Here is a 24,456-nt window from a genome sequence, read left to right as displayed (position 1 = left end):
CGTCGATGTGGGGGGAGGTAAGGTTGCAGCCAACAACCTCGGTTGATCGGACGATTTGCTGCAGCCTCCGGATGTCAAGCTCGGTGGCTGAGCCAAACCAGACCATGATGGAGACAGTGAGGACAGACTCTATGATAACAGTATAAAACTGGACCATCATTGCCTGTGGCAGATTGTGTTTTCTCAGCTGCAGCAGGAATAGATGTAAGATCAATTCCTTCCTAATATTTTAAAATTGAACAATATAAACATTCGCTGGAAGTTTCCAAAGAATGGAATAATTCCCTTTTCGTCAGATGTAAACTCCAGTCAAAGGAACTCGGCTCCCTTTCATGTATCACACAATAAATTCTTATAATTTGCAATAAATCTCTTCCTCTACCAACTTGCACGATTGACATTTATTGTTCTTATGTTTCCTGCTTTAAGCACAGTTCACCATCCAAGTATGGCTGTTACAATGAAGACAGGCAGCCTCTCTACAATATTTACCGTAAGTTTCATCATAAGATCATGTGATAGGTGCAGAATTAGGGCATTTGGCCCTTTAAGCCTATTCCGCCATTCAATCATGCCTGATCTAACTCTCCCTCCTAACTCCATTCTCTTGTCAACTTGTGGACGTTTTGGTAACCCACCCTTTACCCCCTCCCCTTTCAAAGTGGCCGTGAGTGGATCTACGCTGTTTTATTACTTTTGATTTGACCCAAACCTTTCCCCTTTTGGGAAGGTATCTCAAGAAATATTTCAAAAAGGAACTGAAAATTCACTCTATGGAAACAATTTGCAAGGCTACAGGGCATGAGTGAGGCAATGGAATTGATAAGATTACCTTCAAAGAGTTGGTAGACAGGCAGAATAATCTCCCTCAATTCTAGTGTTAAGAAGAGAAAAAGAATGTTTTCATATTAATAAAAACGAATGATCACGCTAATTTCCGAGGCTTGTGCTTACCCCTTGTTATATTCCTACCGTATTAATTCATGTAATGATGTAACTGTTTGCTCAGACATTACTGGGGAGAGAGTAAAATGCTGGAGTAATTCAACGGGACAGGCAGTATCTCTGGAGAGACGTTTCAGGCGAGACCCTCCTTCAGAAGAAGGGTCTTGACCCAAAACAGCACGCCCCAGAGATGCTGCCTGTCCAGTTGAGTTGCTGGAGTTGAGGCAATAACTTTACAAGTTGTGCACCAGTTCTCTATTGAAAGCAAATCAATATTCCTGGTGACTAGTGTTCACCATTGGTAATGGTTTTGCTTTTTACCACTGATGAGGTGATCATCCCATCGTTTTTTTCTGAATTACATCCATCTGCAAATCCATTATCAGTAGTTTGACTTAATGTTAACTGTGACACTATTGGTAGAATTCTTCCCTCCAAATCTGAGTGTTTTGTTTGCAGAGATTTCTACCTATGTAGCTCTGAGGTAGTTGGCATGGTTGTTAGGATGACAAGTTAAACGAAGACCTCCTCAGGCCTCTAGCGCAGACACAAATTCTGTAGGAAAAGATTTTTAAAAATACAGAGGAAGGAAATTCAAGGTGCAAACTAGAAACACTAGTCAGGCTACATCCATGGAAAGAGAAACAGATATTTCAGGTCCAGGGCCATAGTGTGATAGAGTGACACAGTGTGGAAACAGGCCCTTCGGCCCAACGTGCCCACACGGGCCAACATGTCCCAGCTACACTAGTTCCACCTCTTCGTGTTTGGTCCATATCCCTCCAAACCTGTCCTTTCCATGTACCTGTCTAACTGTTTCTTAAATGTTGGAATAGTCCTTGCCTCAACTACTTCCTCTGGCAACTTGTTCCATACACCCACCACTCTTTGTGTGATAAAGTTACCCCTCAAATTCCTATTAAATCTTTTCCCCTTCATCTTAAACCTGTGTCCTCTGGTCCTCGATTCACCTACTCTGGGCAAGAGAGTACTATGTGCATCTACCTGATCTATTTCTCTCATGATTTTAGACAGGCCTTTCATCAGAACTGTGTAAAGGAGTTAGTTTTAGTTATCAATTAAGTTGGGGGAGGGAGATGTATAGAACAAAGGAAATTGCTTTTCAATGCATTGATTTTGTTCTAACCTTCCCTCCTGCATTTCCTCTCCGACTGAAAACAAACTTCATGCCCCCCTTTCCCAGATCTGACAAAGGATCCTGGACCTGGAACAATAACTGCATATATTTTTAAGCCACCTGACCTGCTGAGTGTTTCCAGCATGTCCTGAGTCTATAATCTTTAGTGGGAGATTACTGGTTGAAAGTTGGATGCCATATTTCCTGTATCATGACAATGACTATATTCATTGGCGATAAATGCTTTTGATAGTGACATCATGAAATGTACTATAAGCATGTCTTTATCGTATACATTACTGACTATTTTGTATTTAGTTAATAAATCAAGCCGTCGATATAAAGTAGAAACAATAGTTAACTCAGCTGTGTTGTAGTAACTTTGTAGTATTTGCTTCTACCCAAGTAACACTCAACAAATGCTTGTTGTTTCATATGTTTCAAATAATGACTTTCCTACTCCCATGATGTATCATAGATGCCAAAAACCAAGTATAGACGATGGTCCATGAGTTTACAACACACTTTCACTCTAATCCCACATGCTTATAGTTTTATTTTCCACTGTACAGGAACCCATTCAGCCTATGCTGGCTCTCATGGCATTCCCATCCCCCCACTTACTGCCTTACTACCCATTCTCTCCCCAGCTCACTGACACAGCACCTCATTGTTCCATTGATGGCACATATAACAATTAAACAGTCTTGACTATTGATCCCAAAGAGGTGCTGATCTTCTGATTTAGTAGCATTATCGGCTACTACAAATTGGCTACAAAGTAATTGTTAGTAGCCAATTATTCTATTGATCACCACATCTTTAGACCAAGAGTCAAGAGTGTTAAATTCTCATTTGTACCAACAACGAAACAGTGAAATCTTGCTTGCAGCAGCATAATAGACCAGTAAACACAGCACTCATAGGTAATACCATCATCAACATAAAATTAAATAAATCAAAAACCCCAATATTATGCAAAAAGCCCAAAGTCCTTATCGCAACCAAGGAGGTACATAGTGGAGTTAGTATTTGTAGTGTTCAAGAGCCTGGTGGGTGTTGGGAAGAAGCTGATCTTGAATGGGGGGGGGGGGGTCATGATTTCAGACTCCTATACCTTCTTCCCATTGGTAGGAGTGAAATGAGAGTGTGTTCAGAGTAGTGTGGGATCTTCATGATGCTGGCTGCCTTTTTGTGGCAGCAACTACAGCTCCATTTGATGGTTGGGAGATCAGCACAAGTTATAGAAGAAAACCAGAGTAGGCAGGGTAACCAATGTATTAGTAAGGAGAGCAGGCAATCTCCAGGCATATAGCACCAGAGGTCCTGATTAAACGGTTGCTGAAGCCGTGAGGCAGCAATACCATTGTGTCACCTATTTTTCTGAAGCTGCTATATAAATCTCTTAAACGACTTGGCAGGATCCTCATACACTTGTTTTGAAACACGCAAGCAGATTGTAATATCCTAAATTAAATTATACTGTCTTCAATGGACCGAATATCAAAAGTAGAACAGAATCCAGATGGGTGAGATTGTGACTTTCCCTGCACTCTCACTTTTCAAATTCTAACTACCTTGCAAAGCAACATCTAACTAGCAAGGAGACAAAAGAGATTGCAGATTCTGGAATCTTGTATTAGAAGCAAACTACTGGAGGAACTCAGCAGGTCAGGCAGCATCTGAGGAGCGAAATGGACAGATGATGTTTCAGATCGGGATGCTTCTTTGAGGCAGCAGTAGAGTGGAGATATTTTTAGGGTCCATTGCCTTCATTATTTGCAGACCCCCTGATTTTGCAAGCTTGTGATTTTATCTTGGCCAGATCGAATATCTCTTATAATGAGACTGGTGTTGGCCATTGCAATTCATGTTCATCATATTTGAGATTCACCCCCTGAGCATCAGGCATTTGAGGAGCGAAATGGACAGATGATGTTTCAGATCGGGATGCTTCTTCAGACTGATGAAGTAGAGTGGAGATATACATAGGGTCCATTGCCATGTTCATTATTTGCCACCCCCCTGACATATTTTGCCTTTGATTTTCATCTTGGCCAGTATCTTCTCTTATAATCGACTGGTGTTGGCCTCGTCATCATAAAGGTTCAAGACCTGATGATCCGTGAAGTTTTAAATCTTTCGAGTCGAAGTTCACATTTATTGTCACATGCACCAATTAAGGTAGAGTGATATTTGAGTTACCATACAGCTATTCAAGTAAAAAGAACGCACTACACAATAAATTTAACATAAACATCCACCACAGTGGAATCAACATTCCTCACTGTGATGGAAGGCAATAAAGTTCATTCATCTTCCACTTTGTTCACCTGTGGTGGTCGGGGCCTTTGAACGGGACTGTTGCCGACGGCCCACTGTTGAAGCCCTCTCGTCGGGATGATCAAAACTCTTGCGTCAGGATGGATCGGGACTAGATTCAGGTCTAGTGAATAATGTTCAAATCACTCCACATGACAGAGGACCCTACTCATTTGTTTAAAAGAGACTTATACCAGGTGCAATGTTTAATTATGTTTTAAAATGTTTCAACCAATGTAAAGGGCAGCGTCTGAGGAGCAAAATGGACAGATGATGAGCCTCCATGCTCTTTTTTGATAGAGAATTTTAAAAGATTCATCACACACACACACACACAAGTGAAGACATTTCTCCTCATCTCAGTCCCATATGGCCTACCTCTTCCTCACAAGCTGACCCCTCCAGTCCTTGACTCCTCATTCAGGAGAAATACACACCTCTGGTATCTTCTCTAATGCTCTATGGTTTGATGAAATCCCCCTTCTTTTTAAATCCGGAGTAAAATCTCAACCCACTGAATCTTCTCTGATTCATGGTGCCTGGAACCAGCCTGGTATGTCTTTACTGCACTCCCTCTATGGCAAGTACACACTTTTCCTTGGCAAAGGCACCAAAACTATATCCAATATTCAAAGTGTGGTCTTACCAAGCCCCTGTGTAATTGTAGCAAAACTTCCTTACTCCTGGAATCAAGCCTTCTTGAAATATGTCATCCTGTTTTTTTTTTAAATATATGCTCTAATGGTGTTTTTTCTAGGAAGAGAACTTAGTAGGATTTATAATATATTACAAATAGATTAATCAGCAGTTTATTTCCATCTAAATTTCATTAGCACTTTTATTTCTATAAGAACAGCCAATGTCTATCAACCCTCGTAGTCTTACCATCTGTGAAGCAAATACTGCCTGGTTACATTGAATGATATATCTGGCAGTGCCTTGCAAGAGGCACGATAATACTGCCAAAAGCTGCATCACAATAGAAGTGGTCTGAAGGGCATGGATCAATGATGGAGATAGCTGGTGGTTGTCTTCTCAAGCCATATTGCCAACTATGCCCAGTCAGTAACAAGCTGTACCACACCTTCGATGCTGAAGCACTCGAGTATAGAATTAAAGCACAAATAGTTGTCATCTTATTTCTTAAATAGATGGATCACATTTTGGCTGAAAATAACAAGTGCAACATATCTATTTATATGGCTGTATGTATTTGACAAGCACATTTTGTTTTGATAAATCATAGAACAAAAATATTTTATGTTTAGGAACATATGGACCCACATGGTCTTCATAATTCAACCCTTTCTTTTGGAGCCCATCAAAGTGCTTTAGGCAACTGAAAACTGATTTCCAACTCCCATCTTTCTGATCTTTGTCCTTCCATTGCTCAGAGATCCATATCCAACATCCTGGGATGTCAGGACTTTCATATGAAGAAAGACTGGATAGACTCGGTTTGTACTCACTAGAATTTAGAAGATTGAGGGGGGATCTTATTGAAACTTACAAAATTCTTAAGGGGTTGGACAGGCTAGATGCAGGAAGATTGTTCCCGATGTTGGGGAAGTCCAGAACAAGAGGTCACAGTTTAAGGATAAGGGGAAAGTCTTTTAGGACCAAGATGAGAAAAAAAAATTCACACAGTGTGTGGTAAATCTGTGGAATTCTCTGCCACAGAAGGCAGTTGAGGCCGGTTCATTGGCTATATTTAAGAGGGAGTTAGATGTGGCCCTTGTGGCAAATGGGATCAGGGGGTATGGAGCGAAGGCAGGTACAGGATACTGAGTTGGATGATCATATTGAATGGCAGTGCAGGCTCGAAGGGCCGAATGGCCTACTCCTGCACCTATTTTCTATGTTTCTATCCCTTTGTGAGAAAAAAAAACTTTTACTCTCTCTCCTATCCTTCTTGCTCCCCCTTCCCCAACCCTGAGTCCCAGATTGAACAGGTCCCCATTCTTTATTTTAGGCTTTAGAGATACAGCATGGAAACATGCCTTTTGGCCCACCGAGTCCACGTTGACTAGCAAACACCCCGTACGCTAGCACTATCCCACACACTAGGGACAATTTACAATAGGTTTTTTGAATGTGGGTGGAAACAGGAGCACCTGGAGAAAACCCACGAGGTTACAGGGAGAACGTGCACACTCTTTACAGACAGCACCTGTAGTCAGGTCTCCGGCGCTGTAAGGCAGCAGCTCTACCACTGCGCTACTGTGCTACCCCTGTTTCACCCAGGATGAGGTTCCTTGCCAATCAGAAGCTCAGCACAGAGAAATCTCAAGAGTGGACCAGAAGGGGTGGACCAGAACAACACAGCTTTACAGGGCCTCCAGCAATGCGATGAGGATCTTGGACATTTAAATAACATTTTTTTTCAGACTATTGTTATCAGACTACTGGATAGTCCTTCCCTAAGCCACAGTGTAGTCACAGTCTTCTAATCTACCCCATTATGAACTTTGCATATTTTTCATCTGTTCTTTTTTTGTAACTTAACACTATATTCTTTACTTTAGTATTTTTCTCTTTGCACTTCCTGGTGTATCTGTGCACGGTTTGATTGTACACATGTACAGTATGATTTGATGGATAGCATATCAACCAAACTTTTCATTGTATCTCAGTACACGGACAATTATGAACCAATATCGAAATAAGCATTTGATAGTTTGTTGGCCTTTATCCACACTCTTCCTTTCCATGGGGCAATAATACAAAGTGCATAAAGTCCATAAAGCAAATCCTGACTGCAAAATATCTGAAAATAAGTTTAAGCAGCACAGGCAAGGTTACAATGTGCTGAATAAATCATCTGCAGACAGCACTGTGACAGATTTGGACGACGAACTGAACAGTATTTCAGGGAATATTAAAGTCATTTTGTACTTGATGAGATTTATTGTCATCAATAACAAAAGGGAAAAAATAACATATGCCAGACCTTGATAAATTGATCCTACTAATATTCTGTGACATTTGTGGCTAAATCATTGTTGTAATCAACCTACACTGGGCTGGAAACGGCTGACGTACGAAATTAATCCAAAAGGACCACATCTTGAAACATGCACACAAAATATCACTCGTCCTTCAGCCAGGGCAATGCAAGCTGCCAATTCTCTCAAGCTAATGCAGAAACATTTTCAGCTGTCGGCAAGTCACAGCTAGAGCTAATGCAAGCTAAACACGGCCACCCAATTGACTTATGAATCCATTGACACACTTATCTGCTGATATATTGTGTGTGCTACACAAATTCTTACTGGACAACTCCTTGGATTCGAAGGACAGCCCCATACATTGCTTCGCAGATTGCTTGGCTGAAAAGAGGGTGCTTGATGGGATGAGTAGGTGCGTAGTTTTCCAATCCATCCTGGTTTCCGTTAAGGCCTCCATGTGCTTCCTCAATGTAAACATGAGGCTCACTGGGTATTCTCCTAGCTCTTGTGTGATCATGGGCCAGGGACTTTCTTGAGTTAGTGAGGGCCTTACATTGACAACATCCTGTAAGCATTACCCTGTGACCATGAAACTCCCATGCAGTGATTCCGTTTGGTGTGCTCATCTTATGTACCTGGACTGGACAATCATTAGTCCACTGATGTATACCACATCACGTTAACCTGGGATTGCTAGGCTGAAGTTGGACATTGGCATTAGTTGCTTATCAAACCAATGGATTTGGTAGATCATGCAAATGATGTTATTCTACTGTTCTGAGGTTTCTCCTCCCATGGTTACCTTCCAACCAGGCCATAGATCTCTGCTGCCCAGTTGACTAAGCTTGGTACCACTCTTAATCTTTTTTGTCCCATACACGGATGAATGCTGGTGCATTGGGTGTCTTGTGGATTTCGTCACTGATGTGGACAGTATTGAGAAGTACCTCCTGACGTATAGAAAATGATCCAGAATTTCCTGTGTCTTCAGGTATCTTGACTGTCCAGGGTGGGAAAGCCTTTGGACTTTCAAACTTTTCAGGTAAATTATGTCTTAAATACTTCCGTGAAGAAGTCACCGATGACTTGGGGCTTGGCCTCCGAGTGCTCATATTAGCACTCAAGTCTCTCTCGGTCGGCATGGCTACAGGGACTGGGGAGATGAAAGCATAAGGGAAGGAGGCAAGACTGATGGGTCAGAACGCAAGGATCAGTGTGAGGGTTGTTGAGGAAATGAGTGCAAGAGCAAGGTATGTTGGGGGGGAAAAGAGTTAAAACAAGGGATTAGAGAGGGGGGGGGGTGGCTGAGAGTGTGGGAAGCAGTGCCAGAGTTACAACTGAATGAGAGGGGCTCAGGAAGAGGTTTATGAGGAAGAGGGTGTGGGCAAACTGTGTGTGTCCTCTGTTTCTGCATGGTAGGTGAATCAGTGTGAGTGCAGGTTTATTGTGTTTTAAGACCCTGAAGCAAAGCCAGGACTCTGATCATACCGTCGCCTATTTCCTTCACTCCATAGATACTGCCTCACCCGCTGAGTTTCTCCAACATTTTTGTCTACCTTTGATTTTCCAGCATCTGCAGTTTTTTTTTTTTTTTTTTTAAATAGGTGCAGTAGTAGGCCATTCGGCCCTTCAAGCCTTCACCACCATTCAATATGATCATGGCTGATCATCCAACTCAGTATCCTGTACCTGCCTTCTCTCCATACCCCCTGATCCCTTTAGCCACAAGGGCCACATCTAACTCCCTCTTAAATATAGCCAATGAACTGGCCTCAACTACCTTCTGTGGCAGAGAATTCCAGAGATTCCCCACTCTCTGTGTGAAAAATGTTTTTCTCATCTCGGTCCTAAAGGATTTCCCCTTTATCCTTAAACTGTGACCCCTTGTCCTGGACCTCCCCAACATCGGGAACAATCTTCCTGCATCTAGCATCTAGCATCTAGTTCCTTCTTAAACAAAACTCTGATCATCTTGGATCCCTTTGCCTCATCCTGTCCGTTAATTGTCATGAAACAGTCCCCATGTTAAGCAAAATGATGTTCTCTAAATTGAAGTCTGAGACTTGGAAGATTAGTATCTCCTTGACAATCCCAACAATGACAGACCCAAATATCACCACATGCTGAGAAATGGGATACTGCAAATTTGAGATACGGTGGACTGCCTCTGCGGGAATCTGGACCAAAGGCCAAACTGCTGGAGGAACTCAGCAGGTCTGGCAGCATCTGTGGATGGACATTGATATTTTATGTTGGAACTCTTCTTCAAATTCTTTAACATTCCAACGCAAAACATTATCAGTCCATTTCTCACCAGTTATTGCCTGACCTGTAGAATTTGTATGGATTGTATTTATGCTGCACAAGATTTTATACTAACCTGGTGATCCTTCCCGGCATCGCGAAATACGGCAGAAAGAAGTGACCTGTCATTTCATACAGAATTTGCAAAGTTCAACGATAGATTGCATGCAAAGCACAGTGTCTTTATATTACCCACAACTTTAATCTGGGACAGGAAGAGTGAAGAGAGCCTATCATAGACTTCTCAATTGTTTGGGGATTTAATAAAATTTGCAACTGCATTGACATTGATAAATGCAAGGGAAATCAAATACTACACCACTAAAATAAAATCTACTTAACAACTCTCGAATACCGATTAACCATTCTTCCCCTTCCCTGGTACGATTCCTCCCGATAATTAATGGTGGTATTACAACGACATTGCCTAAATGCAAAAGTAAAGAGCAACTCCCTACAAAACCATCAACCATGACGATTCCACATATCATAGCTCAGTCAGGTCCATTAACTTATTTTTCCAACTGGAAGTAATGAGCTTACTGCAAATGCCTTATGCATTAACCATTGCCTGAAGAGGTCATCTTATTATTGCATACATTTTCAGAAAGTGCTTCTAATGCAGGAGGGAGATTCCTAACTGTGTTGTTGACTCGCACTGATAACATCCTTACTTCCGAGCTAGTGCTCGTGAAAAATAATGTACCATATCCCCAGGATTGGAAAGTCATGGCTGCATAGGTAATTGGACATAAGAAAAAACTTCCAATAAGTTCCAATTTTTCTTCTAACTTAAAGAGTAACCTCATTATCTCACTGGGATTGGATGGGGGTCTCCTGCACAGAACATTCAACCCAACTCCTCCATGCCCACCAAAATTCTCCATCTAAGCGAATCACAGCATCATTTATCCCATAACCCTCTAAACCTTTCCCATCTATGTACCCATTCGAACTACTTTTAAAAAGTAAACACAAGGAACTGATGATGCTGGTTGACAAAAAAAGACACAAAGTGCTGGAGTAATTCAGAGGGTCAGGCAGCATCTCTGGAGAAAATGGATAGGCAAAATTTCAGGTCAGGCCCTTTCTTCAGAATCTATGACTTTTGAACCTTATTGTCCCAGCTTCAACTACTTCCTCTGACAGCTCAGTCCATATACCCGCCACCCTCTGGTTTGAAAAAGTTGCTCCTCAGGTTCCAATTAACCTTTCCTATTATTTCCTAAGATTCCTATTAAATTTTCCCCTCTCACCTTAAACCTGTGCCCTCTAGCTCTAGATTCACCTATCCTGGAAAAAAAAACAATGTACATCCGCTGTTTCATGATTATACACCTAGATACGAACACCCTCAGTCTCCAACTCTTAAAGGAATAAAGCCCCAGCATGATGAACCATCCCCTACAACTCAGTCCCTCAAGTACTGTCAACATCCTTTGATCATTCCAGCTTAACGGCGTCTTTCCAAAAGCTGCCTTCACCACCCTAGCTACCTGAGGTGACTTTCAGGGAAAGTATTCCTGGATTCCTTTGTTGTACAACACTCCCCAGGGCCCTACAAATGACACACAATGAAATTCTTGCTTTGGTTTGACTAACAAATATGTAACAGCTCACACTTATCGGAATTATCATCAAGTGTGAGGAAGCATCTCAACCCGAAATGTCACCCATTCCTCCTCTCCATAGAGGCTGCCTCAACCGCTGAGTTACTCCAGCATTTTGTGTCTACCCCCTATCTGAGTTAAACTCCATTTGCCATTCCTCAGCCCACTTACCCAGCTGATAAAGATCACAGTGGAATTCTTGGGAGCCATCTCAACTCTCCACCTAAGATAAACACAAAATGCTGGAGTAACTCAGTGGGACAGGCAACATCTCTGGATAGAAAGATCAGCCTGTCACGCTGAGTCACTCCAGCATTCTGTGTCTATCTTCGATGTAAACCAGCATCTACAGTTCCTTCCTACACATTAACTGTCTACCTATATTAGTGTCATCTAACTTACCATGCCTTGTACATTCTCATCCTGATCTTAGATGAAGGAAAATCCTGCTAGAGGAACCCAGGAGAAAGTAACAAAGGGATAAAAAGTTATGTTTGAGTCATTGTGTTAATTAGTTGAAAACACAGTTGGAGATAATTTCCTGCTGTTATGGTTATACATCAGTTGTTGAATCCTCTGCAATTATATCTTATGTCCTCTGCAATTCAGAATAGAAAGTAAATGCAGGCATTTGACGGGTATTTTGTTTGCTTCTTAAACCCACTTCCCCATTGGACTGTGAAAAAGCAAACTGCAGGTGGGACTGAGCATCCGTGAAGGGAAACATTTATATTACACCCAATCCCAAAGGTCGTCTATCCATTTCCCTCCATAGATGCTGCCTGGCCCTCCAAATTCCTCCGGCAGTTTGTTTTATGCTCAAGATTCCAGCATCTTCAGTCTCCTGTGATCCCATTAGTACCTCTGTTGTTGATATATTCTATATAATGAGTCCAATATGTTCCCTGCAGGAAACCCATGATGTTAAAAGGAAGTTGGCTATTTGTACACAGGATTAGTGGTAGACAGTGAACTAAGCCTGTGTTTTTTCCTTAAATATGCAGTGGGCTGTCTACCAGGGCTGGTTTGAGGAACAGAGATGTCAACCTTTTTTAACTAGACATAAATCCTTATGTAAACTCCCTGTGGGCAAGTACGTTCTAATCACTCTTTAACCTAAAGATGAAAGACTAAATAGACTGTACTTGCTTACCAAGAGTTTAACAAAGCTACTAACCTGGTCAAGAAGAAAGAAGTACAATTGATGGGTTGTAACAGATATTGAAAGACAAGTGAAATGTCTTGCTATATCAACAGACAGGTGAAATGGACAAATCCATAGTGATGCAGTTTGGTCAGAGTAACCACAAAGTAACATCTTGTGAGAATCAGCATGAACCATAAGACAGACGAACAGAATTAGGGCATTCAGCCCATCAAGAAAAAAACGTCATTCAATGATGGCTGATCTATTTTTCCCTCTCAACCCCATTTTCCTGCCTTCTTCCTGTAACCTTTGACCCCCTTACTAACCAGGAATCTATCCATCTCTGCTTTAAAAATACCCAATGACTTAGCCTCCACAGCCGTATGTGACAATGAATTCCACAGATTCACCACCCTCTGGCTGAAGAAATTACACCTCATCTCCATTCTGAAGGTACACCCTTTTATTCTGAGGCTGTGTTATCCAGTTCTAGACTCTCTGGACATTGTAAGGCAGTATACACAAAATTCATCAGAAGGGATTGGTCCGATGTACACATTAAATTAAAGCATATAATTCCTGTGCAACAGTCCTTCATTTCTTGAGATCCTGGTCCAAATCCAATGCAAAAGGTTGCAGGCACTTTCTTTCCTCTGCTAACTAAGCAGACACTTCTCTAAGTATGCAGCCAAGTGTTTAGAGTTTAGGGTGATACAGCATGGAAACAGGCCCTTCAACCCACCAAGTCTATGCCAGCCATCAATCACCCATTCACACTGGTTCTGTTATCCCACTTCCTTATTCACTCCTTGCACACAAGCAACAATTTGCAGAGGCCGATTAAGTTACAAACCTGCATGTCTTTGGGATGTGGGAGGAAACAGGAGCACCTGGAGGAAACCCACGCAGTTACTAGGAGAACGTGTAAACTTCGCACAGACAACACCCGAGGTCAGGATTGAACCTGGGTCTCTGGAGCTCTGAGGCGGTAGCTCTACCTGTTGTGCCATTGTGCCGCCAGTGATACAGCAGGTGGAGCCACTGTCTCATTGCTCCAGTGATCCAGATTCCACCCTAACCTTGGGTGCTGTCTGTATGGACTTTTGCCCTATAATTTGACTGTGATCTTGTGCAATGATCCCGATGATCTAGTTTCCTCCCTCAACCCAAAGACACGTGCAATGACAGGTTAATTGGCCACTGTAACAATGTCCCTACGACGGTGGAATCTGAGGTAGTTAATGAGAAAAGTGGGGAGAGTAGGTTTCAGGGAAAATGAGTGGGGAACAGATTGCTCTGTGAGCCAACATGGTCTCATCGTCCAAAAAGGCCTTCAATGCCATAAGGAAGTATGGAAGTATGATTAGCTATTATATGTTTGCCTCATGCCTGGATATAAGCCTCACCGTGAATCCAACTCAGTGGCTAAAGGACCATCAACACAGATAGAAATTCCCTCGTCCGGCATCCTTGGAACTTGACTGGTGCCGCAGCACAGAAACTGTCCACGATCATCTTCTAGTGAGCAAGAGAATTGGTCTTTATAAGGAAGATAGACACAAAAAGCTGGAGTAACTCAATGGGACAGGCAGCATCTCTGGAAAGAAGGAATGGGTGACGTTTTTGGTCGAGACCCTTTTTCATTAAGAACCATGGGACAGTCATGGGAAATGGAAGCTGGAGGGTTCTGAGAAGTGTCTGTAATCCAAGCTCCCGTAAATTGGAAACACTGTTTGTCCGAGATTGCGAAAGTTGCACTAGGAGGTTAATTAGCTACAGATCTTAGCTAGGACATGTTAATTAGTACAAATCTCTACTACAGATTCAAAAATGCCAGACCATGGGATGCTGGACCAGAGAACTTTAAACCCCTGTCCCACGGTAAGAGTTCATTCCAAGAGTTCTCCCGTTTGTCCTGATTCGAACTCGGAGATTTACGGTAATGGCCACTTGTCGGTACTCGGGGCACTCGTGGACATTTTTCATCATGTTGAAAAATCGTCATGAGTCAAGATCTTCCGTGCTTACCTGCCATTAGCTAGTCTTCCCGAGTACCTACCGTTAGCGCTAAGAGACGTCCCCGAGCTCCAATGTACCTGCTACGTTCATTCTCCATGCTTACCACGAGTTTGATTTTTATTTTTAACTCTGGAGAGCTCTTGGAATGAACTCGTACCGTGGGACAGTGCTATAAATCTGTACAAACTCAGTCTTTCTAATTCTGAATACAGTGTGCAGAGGATATCAAATTCTTGACCAGATTCAGAGTAGTTTAAGAATATAGAACATGGGACAGTACAGTTGAGGAATAGGCCCTTCAACCCACAATGTCTGTGCCAAACATGATGCCAAAACCAACTCTTATCTTCCTGCACATAATCTATATCCCGCCATTCCCTGCATATCCATGTGCCTATCCAAAATACTCTTAAAGCCACTATATATCTGCCCCTATTAACATCACCGGCAGCAGGTTCCAGACATTCACATTATGTAAATAAAAACTTGCCCCACACACCTCTTTCAAACTCTATCTCTCTCACCTTGCCCCCTAGTAATTGATATTTCCGTCCCGATAATTATGCTTTTAAATTGTGTTTGGATACTAAAGAAATTAGATTATTCCACATTGAGTAGAGAAGGTCAGGCAATGCTTACAAACAAAATTCACATTATAAAGGGTTTTCATAGAGCAACTGGAATGAGTCACACCTCTCTGGCAAGGAGTTGGTGAAGAATGTTTAGAGGCATAAAATTGTTGGCTAAATAATTGGAGAGAGAGTTAGACATATTCAGACAGAATATATCTTTGTGTGGGAAGGAACTGCAGATGCTGAAATACACCGAAGATAGACACAAAATGCTGGAGTAACAGTGGGAGACGTTTGGAGAGATGGAATGGGTGACGTTTTGGGTCAAAGCCCTTCTTCAGACTGAGCTTCGTTATCTTTGTTAGGACAAGGAATGTACAACCTGATAGAGTCACGGACTTATACAGCACGGAAAGAGGCTCTTTGTCCCAACCTTTCCAATCTGTGAACTTTCCAGGTGTCTCTTAAACGTACTTGTACCTGCCTCTACCACTTCTTCTGGTAGCTCATCCCATAAATCCACCAAACAATGTGCAAAATGTGCTTCTCAGGTCCCCTTTAAAGTTTTCTCCTCGCACCTTTATCTATACCCTTTAGTTTCAGAACTCCCTGCACTGAGAAAAAGACTGTGCCCATCCGCCTTACCTACAGTGTGCCGCTTGTGATTGGATATAACTCCATAAAGGTCACTCCTCATCCTCCTTCTCTCCTTATAACTCAATCCTTCTAGTCCTGGCTAAATGCTTGTCAATCCTTTTTGCACCTTTTATACCTTAATCACATCCATTGTATAATGTGAAAACCAGAACTGTACATAATTCTTCACTTGTGGTCTTAATAATGTCATGAACAGCTGTAACATGAAGCCCCAACTCTTGTACTCAATTCCCCTTATAACTTCAGGTGGAATCAAAGCATGGGGCTTTATTCTTTGGAGCGCAGAAGGTTAAGGGGGGACTTGATAGAGGTCTTTAAAATGATGAGAGGGATAGACAGAGTTGATGTGGATAAGCTTTTCCCACTGAGAGTAGGGAAGATTCAAACAAGGGGACATGACTTGAGAATTTAGGGACAGAAGTTTAGGGGTAACATGAGGGGGAACTTCTTTACTCAGAGAGTGGTGGCTGTGTGGAATGAGCTTCCAGTGAAGGTGGTGGAGGCAGGTTCTTTTATCATTTAAAAATAAATTGGATAGTTATATGGACGGGAAAGGAATGGAGGGTTATGGTCTGAGGGCAGGTATATGGGACTAGGGGAGAATACGTGTTCGGCACGGACTAGAAGGGTTGAGATGGCCTGTTTCCGTGCTGTAATTGTTATATGGTTATATGGTTATATGTGCTGGTCCCAGAAGAGAGTCTACTATCATCCACTCTATTACTCATGCATGGCTTAACTAAACTCGTGGATGGTATAATTTGACTGGTTAGCACACAATATAAAGTTTTTCACTGTATTCAATGTTACAATAATTTTAAACTAACTCAACTTCAACAGTTTGTTAACCTGTGTTGCCACTTTCAGAGAACAAGGTACCCTAGGTCTCTGTTCTATAACATTCCCCAGGGCACTATCATTTGTTGTGTAGGTTCTGCCCAATTTAACGTCCCAAAATACATCACCACACACATGTGAGTTGAAATCCATCTGCCAATCTTTTGCTCACTTATCAAGTTGACCTTGACGTAAGGGCGGCACAGTAGCGCAGCAATAGAGTCGCTGCCTTGCAGCATCAGAGAACCCAGTCCGATCTTGACCACCCACCGCCCCCTACTTTCACTGACCCGAAATGTCACCCATCCTTTTTCTCCAGAAATGCTGCCTGACCAGCTGAATTGCTCCAGCACTTCCCATCAAAGGTAAATCCATTTGACCACGTTATACCATATCCTGCTATACCTTTCCTATCTAAGTACCTGATCAAACATCTTTTAACGTGATTTGGCCAAGATTGACTGGCAATTAATTCTAAAAGGGTTGACGGTGGATATGCAATGGAAGACATTTAAAGACTGCATGGATGAACTACAAAAATTGTTCATCCCAGTTTGGCAAAAGAATAAATCAGGGAAGGTAGTACATCCGTGGATGACAAGGGAAATCAGGGATAGTATCAAAGCGAAGGATGATGAGTACAAATTAGCCAGAAAAAGCAGCATACCAGAGGACTGGGAGAAATTCAGAGACCAGCAGAGGAGGACAAAGGGTTTAATTAGGAAAGGAAAAATAGATTATGAAAGAAAACTGGCAGGGAACATAAAAACTGACTGCAAAAGTTTTTATAGATATGTGAAAAGAAACAGATTAGTTAAAACAAATGTAGGTCCCTTGCAGTCAGAAACAGGTGAGTTGATCATGGGGAACAAGGTTATGGCGGACCAATTGAATAACTACTTTGGTTCCGTCTTCACTAAGGTAGACATAAATAATCTGCCGGAAATAGCAGGGGACCGCGGGTCAAAGGAGTTGGAGGAATTGAGTGAAATCCAGGTTAGTCGGGAAGTGGTGTTGGGTAAATTGAATGTATTAAAGGCCAATAAATCCCCAGGGCCAGATAGGCTGCATCCCAGAGTACATAAGGAAGTAGCTCCAGAAATAGTGGATGCATTAGTAATAATCTTTCAAAACTCTTTAGATTCTGGAGTAGTTCCAGAGGATTGGCGGGTAGCAAACGTAACCCCACTTTTTAAGAAGGGAGGGAGAGAGAAAACGTGGAATTACAGACCAGTTAGTCTAACATCGGTAGTGGGGAAACTGCTAGAGTCAGTTATAAAAGATGGGATAGCAGCACATTTGGAAAGTGGTGAAATCATTGGACAAAGTCAGCATAGATTTACGAAAGGTAAATCATGTCTGATGAATCTTATAGAATTTTTCGAGGATGTAACTAGTAGCGTGGATAGGGGAGAACCAGTGGATGTGGTGTATCTGGACTTCCAGAAGGCTTTCAACAAGGTCCCACATAAGAGATTAGTATACAAACTTAAAGCACACGGTATTGGGGGTTCAGTATTGATGTGGATAGAGAACTGGCTGGCAAACAGGAAGCAAAGAGTAGGAGTAAACGGGTCCTTTTCACAATGGCAGGCAGTGACTAGTGGGGTACCGCAAGGCTCAGTGCTGAGACCCCAGCTATTTACAATATATATTAATGATCTGGATGAGGGAATTGAAGGCAATATCTCCAGGTTTGCGGATGACACTAAGCTGGGGGGCAGTGTTAGCTGTGAGGAGGATGCTAGGAGGCTGCAAGGTGACTTGGATAGGCTGGGTGAGTGGGCAAATGTTTGGCAGATGCAGTATAATGTAGATAAATGTGAGGTTATCCATTTTGGTGGCAAAAACAGGAAAACAGACTATTATCTAAATGGTGGCCGATTAGGAAAAGGGGAGATGCAGCGAGACCTGGGTGCCATGGTACACCAGTCATTGAAAGTAGGCAGGAGGTACACAAAATTGCTGGAGAAACTCAGCAGGTGCAGCAGCATCTATGGAGCAAAGGAAATAGGCGACGTTTCGGGCCGAAACCCTTCTTCAGACTGATGTAAGTAAAAGTAGGCATGCAGGTGCAGCAGGCAGCGAAGAAAGCGAATGGTATGTTAGCTTTCATAGCAAAAGGATTTGAGTATAGGAGCAGGGAGGTTCTACTGCAGTTGTACAGGGTCTTGGTGAGACCACACCTGGAGTATTGTGTACAGTTTTGGTCTCCAAATCTGAGGAAGGACATTATTGCCATAGAGGGAGTGCAGAGAAGGTTCACCAGACTGATTCCTGTGATGTCAGGACTGTCTTATGAAGAAAGACTGGATAGACTTGGTTTATACTCTCTAGAATTTAGGAGATTGAGAGGGGATCTTATAGAAACTTACAAAATTCTTAAGGGGTTGGACAGGCTAGATGCAGGAAGATTGTTCCCGATGTTGGGGAAGTTCAGGACAAGGGGTCACAGCTTAAGGATAAGGGGGAAATCCTTTAAAACCGAAATGAGAAGAACTTTTTTCACACAGAGAGTGTTGAATCTCTGGAACTCTCTGCCACAGAGGGTAGTTGAGGCCAGTTCATTGGCTATATTTAAGAGGGAGTTAGATGTTGCCCTTGTGGCTAAGGGGATCAGAGGGGTATGGAGAGAAGGCAGGTACGGGATACTGAGTTGGATGATCAGCCATGATCATATTGAATGGCAGTGCAGGCTCGAAGGGCCGAATGGCCTACTCCTGCACCTAATTTCTATGTTTCTATATTTCTAAATGTTGTTATTGTACTTACCTTAAACATGTCCTCTGGCAGCTTGTTCCATTTACACACCACCCTCTGTATGGATAAGTTGACTTTGGGTTCCTACTCGCTTTTTAATTCTATGCCCTCTGGTTCTTGATTCCCCAACCATGGCAAAAAGTCTGCATGATTTCACCCTATCTATGCCACACATGATTCACACAGCTCCATAAAATAACCCCTCAAACTCCTACTCTCCAAGGGATAAAGTCCTACCCTGCACAACTGTTTCCTATAAGTCAGTCCCTCAAGTCCAAGCAACATTCTCAATTATTTTATGCACTCTTTCCAGGAAGTAGTTGAGGCAGGGACTGTTGCAATGTTTAAGAAGCAATTAAACAGGTACATGGATAGGCCAGGTTTTGAGGGATATGGGCTAAATACAGGCAAGTGGGATTAGTGTAGTTGGGACATGTTGGACAGTGTGGGAAAGTTGGGCCAAAGGGCCTGTTTTGTACTGTATGACTCTATGACTCTGTGTTGCATGATTCCTCAGTTCTAACTGTTTGCTCAATGATTATTTCTACCCTCTACGGGGTAAAGAGGAAGAGTGCGTCCCAGGTTCTGCTAGCAATAATTAGTCCTTTCGAGTTTTATCATAGTAGCAGCTTAAAGTGGAATTGGAGATTGGGAATGTGAAGTTCTGTAAATGTTTCTGTGATGAGGAAGGTTGTGGTCCTTACTTAAAGTGGTTACTTAATCTAAATTCCTGCACTTATTAACCCAGAGTTGTCACAAAATGTCTAATACTGTCAACTTCTGATTAAACTGTTTTCTGCACAATTAATTTACTCCCACCACACAAAAACAAAGCAAATATTTCCAGGGTGGATCAACTGTAATCTATTAATGTATCAGTGAAAACTGTCTGAGACAAGGCAGTACGAAACCGCATGCCGGTGGAAAGGAAAACTTATATTTACACACCAGTGAACATTTGAGCACAAGCTTGCAACGTTGTGGAGATGCAAGATATATTGCATTCCACATGATCTCCCCGTGATCTCCCCAATTACACCAGTAACCCTACTAGTTTTATTGTACAATAGGCAAGCTGGTATTTTTTACAAAGATTTATAAGACACCTATTAAAATACAGAAACATAGAACATAGATGCAGGAGGAGGCCATTTGGCCCTTCGAGCCAGCACTACCATTCATTGTGATCACGGCTGATCATCCACAATCAGTACCCCGTGCCTGCCATCTCCCTATACCCCTTGATTCCGCTAATCCCAAGAGCTCTATCGAACTCTCTTTTAAATTCATCCAGTGAATTGGCAGAGAATTCCACAAACTCACAACTCTCCGGGTGAAAACTTTTTTTCTCATCTCAGTTTTAAATGGCCTCCCCTTTATTCTTAGACTGTGGCCCCTGTGGCCCCAACATTGGACCATTTTTTTTCCTGCTGGATTCCCCCTTTTACATTCTCTACGTTTCGGGACCATATTATAACCATATTCCTGCATCTAGCTTGCCATCTCGACCCTTCTAGTCCGTGCCGAACACATAATCTCCCCTAGTCCCATATGCCTGAGCTCTGACCATAATTCATTCCCTTCCCATCCATAAGCTTCGATAAAGATAAAAACCCTGTCCACCACCTTCTAAATTCCAGTGAGTAGTTTCCAAGCCCAGTCCCTTTCCAATCCCCTTGTTTGAATCTTCCCTCTCTATGGGAAAAGCCAGTCACCTTCCATGAAGATCCCATGTCATCCGGGAATTGAATACAAGCCGCGTTTTTGAACCTACTCCTCATATGACAATCAGCCAAGGATTGTCCTTACTGCCTCAAATTAGGAGACCAAAACTGCACACAATACTCTAGATGTGGTCTCATCAGGGCCCTGTACAATTGCATAAGGACCTCTTTACTCCTATACTCAAATCCTCTTGTTATGAAGGCCAACATCCCATTAGCTTTCTTCAATGCTGTACCTGCATGCTTACTTTCAGTGACTGATGTATAAGGACAGCCAGGTCTCATTGCACTTCCCTTTTTCCTAATCTGACACCATTGAGATAATTATCTGCCTCCTTGTGCTTGTTGCCAAAGTGGATAACCTCACATTTATCTACATTATACTGCATCTGCCATGCATTTGCCCATTCACTCAGCCAGTCCAAGTCATCCTGCAACCTCCTAGCATCCTCTTCGCAGTTCACACTGCCACCCAGCTTTTGTGTCATATGCAAATTTGCCAGTGTTACTTTTAATTCCATCATCTAAATCATTCATATATATTGTAAATAGTTGTGGCCCCAGCACCGAGCCTTGCGGCACTCCACTTGCCACTGCCTGCCATTCTGACGGGGACCTGTTTATTCCTACTCTTTGCTTCCTGTCTGCCAACCAATTCTCTATCCATGTCAATATCCTACCCCCAATTTCATGACCTCTAATTTTGCCCACCAATCTCCTGTGCGGGACCTTGTCATAGGCTTTCTGAAAATCCAGATACACTACATCCACTGGCACCCCTTCATCCATTTTACTTGTCACATCTTCAAAAAATTCCAGATGATTAGTCAAGCAGGATTTCCCTTTCATAAATCCATGCTGATGTACCAATCCTTCTACTGCTATCCAAATGCGCCATTATTACTTCTTTAATAATTGACTCCAGCATCTTTCCCACCATCGAAGTCAGGCTAACTGGTCTGAAATTCCCAATTTTCCCTCTCGCTCCTTTTTTGAAAAGTGGGATAACATTAGCTACCCTCCAATCCACAGGAACTGATCCTGAATCTAAAGAACATTGGAAAATGATCACCAATGCGTCCACGATTTCTAGAGCCACATCCTTAAATACCCTGGGATGCAGACCATCAGGCCCTGGGGATTTATCAGCCTCAGTCCCATCAGTCTACCCAATACTATTTCTCACAGAATGCACATTTCTTTCAGTTACTCTCTCTCTCCCTAGATCCTCTGTCCTCCAGTACACCTGGGAGATTGTTTGTGTCTTCCTTAGTGAAGACAGAACCAAAGTACCTGTTCAACTCTTCTGCCCTTTCCTTGTCCCCATAATCATTTAACCTGTGTCTGCCTTCAAGGGGCCCACATTTGTCGTTACTAATCTTTTTCTCTTAACATACCTAAAGAAGCTTTTGCTAACCTTTATATTCTTGGCCAGCTCAATTGAATTTACATGCCTTTAACTGAAGGCTATAGATCCCAAGTAATTGGGAATCTGATTTTGTAAAAATGTTGCAACAGATTACCTGGATAAACCTTCTACAGAATGGTACAGTAACTGGGCACCGGAACGGAGCTCCCGACTCACAAATGAAAGATAAAGTGAAGAACCCCGATATAAAAGTAGAATCAAAACTCCTTTATGGAATCCAAAACACGCAAAGAAAAAGAAAAACAGCCAAAATCTCAATGCAGAGATCATATGGGGAACCCTAATCTCAAAACTCATCCTAAAAGCAAAATTCTGAATCCCAACCAAAACAAAATCATACACTATGTAGAATCCTATCGTAGGAGGCCATTATACAAATGGAATACAACAAACGCCATATATGTATCCCAGTGCACAAACATATGAAGGGATCTTGTACAGAATACATGGGTGTGACTGCATGCCATGTGCGGTCAGTGAAACAAAACGCCACATTTGCTGATCAACATGATTGAATTCTGCTTGCTTTTACGAACCGCCGCCTGCTCTGATCTGCTGGGGAAGTCCATGCATAACCTCACACCTAGAACACGCCACATTAAAAAATAAAGTCCGGCACATTACCAATCTTTTAATTGACACGGTCCAAGTGGTTTGTCTCTGTAACCCAGAGCTTCGGTGAGCACAGATCGCCGAGTCCGACACCTTTTGAGGTAGTGGAGACCGACTCATGTAGATAACTGTACGTTTAGATCCAGAGTTCATCATCCCCTCGAATGCAGGATATAAACACACAGGCCGGGTTTCGGATAACTATTTGGAACCGGTTTGAAATAACTTCTATTGAATAATACTCAGATTAGAAATAAAACCAGGTAAATCGCGCAATCAACCCAAATAAACTGGTTCTCAAGAAATAACTGTTATTAAGATGATCGTTAAGGGCGACTTACTTTGGGTATACGATTCTTCATGTCATTTCTCCACAGCGATGTTGATTCCAAGTGCTCGCAGTCCCGCGTCTGTTGAAGCACTCGCTCTTCTTTCGCCTGCTGAAGGATGATATATTGTGGATTAATTTCAATCCCGACGTTATATTTTCTTTAGCCTGTTACAGCGTGGTACACACCCCCTATGCTTGCAGTGCCTCTGCTCTGGGTAAAGTGAAGTTGTGTTCACTTGCCCTTCCCACCAGCACGATGCTCAGACATCCATCCCAACATCTCACCTGTTGCATCGGGCTCATTGAAGGCTGATGTGATGTCCGCTCCCGTTCAGCACAGCGGCCGCGCTTTCCCCACTCACCAGCTGAACAAGAACGTAAAGCATGACAGCTGGATGAGGCCATTCGGCCCTGCCAGCCTATCCACCATCCACCATCCTCAACCTGCTGTCTCCACCTATCCCCCAATCCAGATCCCACTGCCCGAGTGAGGGGCAGAGTCCGTTTACTTAATGCGTTTTACAGAAAGGGGGGAGCAGGCCGTTCGGCCCATCTGCTCAAAGGTCGCCTAACCTTCCTCCCACCTCACGGACTCCCACCAACCCATTCTTGTCCGTTTCTTTCACTTCCACACACACACTGAATAAATAAATCCGTGCCTGTGTGCTCCAGCAGCCGTGTGGTAACGAGTGCCACATCTACTCAGTCATATAGTGCTGCATCTATCCCGCTATCCCGCTACACTGCATCTATCCCGCTATCGGTCCCCGACCCGATATTCCACTCCCGTCCTCGCCCTGCCCAAGTCAAACCACTTTCACTGGGTACCTACCTCTTAAAGAGGTTTCAATGAGTTCCGTAACCTCCACCCCGGATGAAAGAACTCGTCTCTTCGCGGACAGTGCGTTTAAACCGTCGGCATTTAGACTCGTGTCTTCATTATGCAAAACACAAAGTGCCGAAGGAAGTGGCTTCATTGATTGCAAACTCCATTTATGGCACTTTGCAATTCCCCGAAGAAAAGCGGTCTGTGCAAATCCCACAAATAAATGATTTCTCCCTGGGAGCGGGAGCTCCGTCTTCCACAGGCTCGCTGTCCCT

General features: G+C 42.8%; 1 protein-coding gene across 1 annotated transcript in view; it reads right to left on the bottom strand.

The window, feature by feature from the left end:
- kcng2 (potassium voltage-gated channel, subfamily G, member 2) overlaps positions 1-23,664 on the bottom strand; it is a 71,562-nt gene extending 47,898 nt beyond the window's left edge. The window contains exon 1 of the mRNA XM_055634766.1: positions 23,366-23,664. The gene's annotated coding sequence lies outside the window, so the exon portion shown is untranslated. The remainder of the gene's footprint in view (positions 1-23,365) is intronic.
- Positions 23,665-24,456: the final 792 nt, after the last annotated feature.

The sequence above is a fragment of the Leucoraja erinacea genome, chromosome 4 (assembly GCF_028641065.1).
Source record: "Leucoraja erinacea ecotype New England chromosome 4, Leri_hhj_1, whole genome shotgun sequence".
In the NCBI taxonomy this organism is placed as follows: Eukaryota; Metazoa; Chordata; class Chondrichthyes; order Rajiformes; family Rajidae; genus Leucoraja; species Leucoraja erinaceus.
The sequence above is the reverse complement of the archived record's forward strand: the minus strand, read 5'-3'. Positions and strand labels throughout refer to the sequence as shown.